This window comes from Echinops telfairi, unplaced genomic scaffold (assembly GCF_000313985.2).
Source record: "Echinops telfairi isolate 266 unplaced genomic scaffold, ASM31398v2 ScPeMD7_6273;HRSCAF=7185, whole genome shotgun sequence".
Lineage (NCBI taxonomy): Eukaryota > Metazoa > Chordata > Mammalia > Afrosoricida > Tenrecidae > Echinops > Echinops telfairi.
The window spans coordinates 2,789,421-2,796,624 of record NW_022110173.1 but is presented as its reverse complement, the minus strand read 5'-3'; the positions used below and the strand labels follow the sequence as shown (position 1 = coordinate 2,796,624).

Sequence of the window (7,204 nt, the reverse complement as noted above, 5' to 3'; positions counted from 1 at the left end):
CCACAGCTCATGTCTCGTGCCTTTGGGATGCCCAGGCATGGGTCCTAGGCAGCTTCCCAGGAACTGTTCCAGGCAGGAGGCACCATCCACCACCCAATCCTGCTGTGCAGGGCAAAGACACCCACCGAACCTGCCGACCCTCCCCGCCCGCCCAGGGGTCCAGCACTCACCTTTCCTCACCCTGCCCGTGAGCCCCAATCAGGTAGCGCTTCAGCTTCCGGTGAGCCCCTCGGGAGGTTCCCGGAGAAATGCAGACAGCACGGCCGCCCAGTCGCCCCACTTCCCGGGGCCGGGCGGGCACGCAGCGCAGCGCAGCACAGCGCACGGAGCCGGAGCGCCCACCGCAGACGGCTGCCAGGGGACGGGCCCGGGCGCCCGGTCAACAGCAGACTGAGAGGGGCCGAGGGGGAGACGGAGAGCGAGAGATGGGAGGCCGGGGAGAGGGAGGAGAGAGCGGGCGAGTGCGCGCGAGCGGGGAGCCGGAGCCGTGGGGTGACAGCTGAGGCACATCGGCGATGACAGCGACCGCAGCACACGCAGGCGAAGGCGCACACAGACGCGCGCACCCCGGAGGCTCGCGGCCGGGGCGGGCGGCGCTGCCCTGGAAATGCTCACATTTCAGTGGAAAGACGCGCCTGTGGGTTCACGGCTTCCAACCCCAGGGAGGAAAACAGCAGTTTCCCCCACGCTCTCTCCATGGTCCTTCCCCCACGAGGCTCCAGGCTCCCCTCCCCCCCCGCTGCCGCCCCTTCTCTGCCCTGTCCTCCGCCTCTCTCTCTCCTTTTGGGGACAGAGGGGCTAGACCATACAGGAGCCTGCGGGCAGACTGCCCCCAGCTCGGCTGCCTGGGAGGCTGGGCTGTCTCCAGTTTCAGAGAGGGACTATGCTCTGTGGACAGAAGGAAAAGGAGCCCTTTCCGTCACAAACGGTGGTTGTCTCCAAAGATAATGGGGGTCTAGCTGGCAGTCCTGGGGTCCTTCGACAGAGACCGGACTCTGAGCTGCCCGAGGCCACCAGCCACTAAGCCTGGGTCTGACCCCTCAGAGCTCAGGATTGCTTGGGTGTGGAGACAGGGTTCTTTCTCAGTACCCAGGGCTGAGCCCAGCAGGAGCCTGGGGTGCAGCCAGCCTGCCCTCTCCAGACCTGGCCTCTCCAGGCTCCTGGACAGCCCTGATGTTCCCAGAGGTTGAGTGTCTGGTCCAAAGTCAGGACAAGTCAGGAGGCTGCCTTCCAGCTTTGAGCGTGACCCCCAAATGACCTTCCTGTGCAGCTCTTAAAGGGACCCCATGTCGCTCTAGGTTGGACTCTGGGCTGCTCACTGCAAGGTTGCCCCTTCGGATGCACCAGCCCCTCCGAGGGAGAAAGATGAGGTTGCTGCTTCTGTACAAGTTTACAGTCTCGCAAACCTTGCATGCAACCTCTGTGCGTGGGGATCAACTTGATGGCAGTGGGTTTGGTTTTGCTTTGGGATGTGTGGGAAACAGTTACCTCCCTGAAGGCATCCAGTTGCCAGACTACTATCTGGTCCCACCACAAGTAGGGCCCACTCCCTGCTGTTAAAGACAATGGGCTACTTCTCCCTAAAGGCTTGCAACCTTTAGTTTGGTTCCTATAGGTGGACTTTATACCCTACTGATAATGGTTTCTATGGAGATCCAGAGACCAGGTCAAACCTGCTCAGTGACATCCAATGTTAGGCTGCCATCCTGAATCCAGGATCCACCCTTCCTGTCACATGTGTACCCCCAATCCCTCCCCTTTCTATTGAGTGTATATCCCTAGATCGTCTCCCTCTCATTGCTGTAGAACCTATAGTGCAACCCCTTCCTGTGACATATCTTTACCTGTAATTAGTGGGCTTGCACGCCCCCCACCCCCACCAAAGATATATAAGCCTTAGCCTCTCATCGGCTCCCCCTTCCTCTCCCTGTCCTCGCTCCCCTGTTCCCTTTCCCCTTGTCTTCCTTCCCCTCCCCCTCTCTCCTGCCCTCTCCCCTCTCTCTCCAGGTGGACCCCCAAGTGAGGCTGAGGTGAGCATGTGACCATGAAATGTGTCTGACTCCATTATTTCAGTCTTTTATCTCTCATGCTTTCTATGGCTTTATTATAATCTTTATATATATGGTAACCGTACAATTGCACCTATCGAACCCGCAATTAGTTGTGGGGGGCTGGCCTTTCACCCACAGGGGTGCAGCAGTTAATGCCTGCCTGACAGACAGCCGACGTGTTAGCAACATGGCCCAGTTCGCCTGCTTGCCTCCGTGGTCACAGCCGGGGCTGGGGGTGGGACTCAGGACATCCTTACACTCTCCTTTCTGCCTGCTCTGCAGGTAGCTCCTGGGCCCTGGTTCCCCCTGGTTGCCCTCCTGTGGCAACACCAGAGACTTCCACCAGAGGGGAGAGAGCTGCTTTTACCTCTTGGCAGTTCCCTGCTTCTCATCTGGTCCTTCCAAGGGGCTTTGTGCCCTGCACAGGTGACACACAGGTCCTAACCTTCCAGCAAAGGAGGCCCTAGCCTCTCCCTAAACACCCATCTGACTGCGTCCCTATTTCCATGCAAACAGGCGTCCTTCCAGGCACAGACCGCTTCCCCTCCCTCAAAAACCCAACTCCTCCATGACCTGCCCCTGTTCTCCCGAAGGTGGCTCCTTGATGGCCTGTGAGTCTTGGCATGGAGAATGCTGTGGGATGGCTCTCTGTGGCTTGGTTCAATCTGTTCACCAGACCTTGAGTCCCCCAGGCCACGGGGCATTCTTGTCAATTGAATGAGAGGTAGGAAAGACTTCGGGAGGCTCAGAATCTAGACTCTTCTCTCCTAACCAGCCCTGGACCTCAGTGTCCTGCACTGTAAAACAGGGAGGTGATGGAGCTCTCTGGCCTCCCTGGCCTGGTGCCCTGTGACCTGAGTATTCATTCCCTGGGCACCAGCTTGGATTAGAAAGACTGACTTTCCTCCACCCTGACCACCAGCTCTCAATCCTGTTACAGAGGATTAGGGCCTCCAGGCTGGGCTATAAAGAAGGGGGGTAATGGGAGGAAATGGGAGATAAGAGAGCTAGGAGGTGAGAGCTGCAGCTCCCCAGCAGAGAGCGTCTATGTGTGTGTGTAGGGGGGGTGGGGGGGCGGGTGCGGTGGGGGGAAAGCAGCTGCTTTGTTTTGCAGTCTGTGATGGCAAAGCAGCACACCAAGGTGACAGCCAGGACACAGCAAAGAGGTTCATCTTGATAAGCAGTCAGCTGCCTGTGGCCTTATTGAGGCTCTTTGTTAGGCTGTCTGCAAAGGAAAGCGGCTTGGGAGAAAGGCAGGAGGTTCATGGTGGAGAGGGAGGCAGAGCGGGGAGGCAGGGGGACAGGAGGGAGGAGGGAAGGGACCTGAGATGTGTCCTCTTTCATCAGGACGTGGCAGGACCCCCAACCCCCCACCCCCCAGGGATTAAAGTCAACATCTCAAACATGGACCCTCCAGGCACAGAGCTAAGGGGGAGAGCTGTTAGTAAGCCACTCAGGGAAGCAACCAGAAGGCCCAGGGTCTCCCTCCCCACTCAGCCCCTTTGCCTGGACTCTTCTCCTGCAGCAGGCCTGCAGGAGGTGTTAGGAGGGACAATGGCCAGGCTTCTGCTCCTCCCAGGTGGCCACTCCGGGGCGGGCGAGGCCCCAGACAGCAGCCATCCCTGAGCAGAACAGGGATCCTGGGCCCACCCAAGCGCATCCCCTGTCAACAAGCCTCAGAGAGAAGGCTGGGTGCTGGAATCTTGTGTCAGGAAAACAAGATTTGGGCTGGGAGACAGGACCCAAACAGAAAAGGTTGAAATGACTAAAGCCCATGGTACAAGTGCAGGCTCCTCAGAACACAACCGCTGCGTGCTCCTTGCCACCTCCCTGTTCTAACCAGCCCCGATGCTCAGCACACACTTCAATGCCCCACTCCTGAGTGGGTCCCCTCCCACTGTGCCTCACAGCCATCAGAGCACAGCTAGATCTCCAGGGTCTCTTGGAAGGGCTTCGAAGGGGCCCAGAACCTTACAGGTTAAGGGGCTGTGAGATCTTTTAGAATGGTGTTTCCCAGTTAAGTGACCAACTCAATTTAATTCACAAGAGCACGTTGCTGCTGTTCGTTGCCGTCCAGTCGGTTCTGACCCACAGCAACCCTCTGTACAGCAGAATGAAAACACAGCCGGTCCTGCGCCATCCTCACAATTGGTCTTGGGTTTGAGCCCATTGTTGCAGCCACGGTGTCCATTGACCTTGTTGAGGGCCTTCCTCTGTTTCGCTGCCCTTCTAATTTACCAAGCACGGTGTCCTCCAGGGACTGGTCTCTCCTGACAACATGACCAAAGTACGTGAGAGGAAGTCTCCCCAACCTGTGTATTTAATGCAAGAACTAAAGATTGAGTTGGAATCGTTAGCAACAGCTGTGTGTGTGTGTGTGTGTGTGTGTGTGTATGATGAGTTAATGTCAGAAATCAAACCCCATGCTGTCTGTGTGTGTGTGATATATCAGTTAATGACTTACTGTCAGAACTCAAACCCCATACTGTGTGTGTGTGTGTGTGTGTGTGTGTGTGTGATATCAGTTAATGAGCTAATGCCTGAACTCAAACCCCATGCCTGCTACTAGCTCCCATTCTAGTGGAGCAAGACAGATAACTAATGAGTAAACAAGGTCATGTTCTTTGGTGATAAATGGGGTACAGAGAATGAAGAGGGATGAGATAGAGAAGGGCTGGTGGAGGGGAGGGGTGCTTTGCCTGAGGAGGTCAGGGAGGTCTCCGGTGTTCAGGCTGAGGGCTGATGGTGACAAGGAAGCAGCCATAGAAAGTTCAAGGGAGCCCGGCCTGTTTGTGGGAAGAAGCATTTCTAGTTGAAATCAGAGAGCAGGGCAGGGCCAGCTCACGTAGGGTCTTGAGCCACATTACAAAGCCTGCCCTTGTGATCTCTGCTCCTATGAATGGAAGGCCATAAGGGAGTGGGTTTAACAGACATCTATTCGGGGCTCGGGGTCCGAATTCAGGGTGTGAGCTCTAGGGGAAGGGGTTCTTTCTCTGTCAGCTCTGGAACAAGCTCGTGGTCTCCTTTCAACGTCAGTGGGCCCAGCATTCCTTGGAGATTTACAAGTTTCTTGGCATCCATCTCCTCATGGGTCTAGGAGGTTCTCAGTGCAGGGGCCCTGGGTTCAAAGGGCTTGTTACCATCCTGGCTCCTCTTTCTGGGTGGTAGTGAGAGCCCTCTCCCCCCTGTGTGCTGCTCCCTCCTTTGAGCTCTTGTAAAATGAAAGGCGTGGCTCAAGCTCCTCTTGCCCTCTGGTAAGGTTGTGGCCCATGACTTTAATCCTGCTCATTAACATAACAAGGTTAGGATTTACAGCACATCAAAACGGAGGAGCATCAAAGGGCAGACAGCCACTCCAAACTGGGAATCATGACCCCATCCAGTTAGCACAGATTTTGGAAGAACACAGTTCACCCTTGACATTCCACCCTCTGGCCCACATGTAAATCACATTCACTCCATCACATCATCCCCAAAATCCAAGTCCCAAATCTCATCTTCTGGAACATATGATGCAGAAACGGGTCAGACTTTAGGCCCATTCCATCCTTAGGCAAGAATAATTTTTCATCTGTGAGCCTAAAAACTCTAAAAGACACGCTATCTGCCTCCAGTGTGCAGTGGTAGAACAAGCACAAGGTACAAAGACATGATAAACAAGGTATTGTATAATCGAATTACAAATAAGAGAACTGGAGGGGACATGGGCCCCTAGCAAGTCCCTAGGCCAGCAGAATGCATTGCATTCTGTCTCCAGGCTTGAAAAGAACCCTCTGGTCTCTGAGACTCATTGGGAATCTACAGAATTAACATAAGTGAAAGCTGATGGTGACTTAATCTAGGATTAAGCGGTAGTGCTACATTCATTAAATTTATAACTTAATTCTCCAGAATTTGAGTGGTATGAGGGGAACGTAAAATGATTAGGTAGTTAATGTGCCCTGAAATGGAGGCGACTTTAGGAGGGTCAGGTTGGGAGATGACAAGAACAGTGTTAACACACTGTGTCAAGTACCGATCGCTGTCCCACGTGGTGACGGCAAGGAGGTGTTGTACATAGGCCGGACAAGAACAACTGAGATGTGAGATGGGAGAATTGAAAGAGTTTATTAACAAAAGAAGAACCTGGGCAGGGACCAGCCGCCTGGGAAAAAAAGGGGGGGTCTCTGGCAGGTGGCTGGTCCCATTTGCTCCTAGACTTGGGTTTTTATGGGGTTTTTTATCAAACAATTGAGCTGTGCAGCTGTGCGAGCAAGCTGATACAGAAGCAGATCTTGCGGTTAGGCAGATAAGCACAACTTCCTGGTGCAGGGTGGTCTGTTGCCAGGTTTAAGAATAAGGGGCTATTTTGGTTTTTCTGAGAATGCTATAAGGCCTGTGGTCGCACCTAGGGTCTGGTCAGAATGTTTGCTTAATACAAAATGGCTTTACTTAGGCAAACTATTACAGAGGCAGTTGGGAGGCTCTGTATTCAGCAGAGGGGACACAAATGTCAAGCCCACGGAGCTTGCCTTGAAGGAGTTCATGTGCCAGCCGCTGGAAGGAAACCTCTGACCCTTCTTCCATGTCTAGCTAAGGAGCTTCAAAGTCTGGATTCTGCTAGGAAAGAAATAGCCTCCCAGCCTCTCAAGACTCAAAATGTTGACTCACAGAAATCTGGTCCCGTGAAATGTGCTGCCACGTTGTCCAAGCAGAATTTCTAGAAAGGACCTGAAACCTCTCTGACCGCTGAGGCCAAGGAGGGAACTAAATAAGCTTTCTTCACATCCCAAAGATGTGATCACTGTAAGCATCTGTGTGATTCTTCTCCGACATTATTTTGACAGTTCCTCCTCTTTCATCCAGCCTTTTTCTACAAGTGAAAGGAGTCTGTCTAAAATGACTGACTATCAAGGACAGTCTTAACTTTGGGCATCTACTCAGACCCTCCCTCAATGCAAGAACACTTTGTTCTAATAAACTACAATCTGAGATGCTCACCCTCCTGGCACACTCGCTGAAGACACAATGGGTGCATAAGCAAATGTAGTGAAGAAAACGAATGGTTCCTGGCTACTAAAAGATATAGCGTCTGGGGTCTTAAAGGCTTGAAGTTAAACAAATGGCCATCCAACCCACGTGGAAGAAGCACACCAGCCTGTGTGATCATGAGG

The 7,204-nt window shown here is 53.7% G+C and overlaps 2 protein-coding genes across 2 annotated transcripts in view; one reads left to right on the top strand and one right to left on the bottom strand.

The window, feature by feature from the left end:
* The window catches only part of LRTM2 (leucine rich repeats and transmembrane domains 2), a 17,651-nt gene extending 17,215 nt beyond the window's left edge, over positions 1-436 (bottom strand). The window contains exon 1 of the mRNA XM_004710289.2: positions 171-436. The gene's annotated coding sequence lies outside the window, so the exon portion shown is untranslated. The remainder of the gene's footprint in view (positions 1-170) is intronic.
* The window catches only part of CACNA2D4 (calcium voltage-gated channel auxiliary subunit alpha2delta 4), a 126,368-nt gene that overhangs the window by 96,641 nt on the left and 22,523 nt on the right, over positions 1-7,204 (top strand). The window lies entirely within an intron of this gene.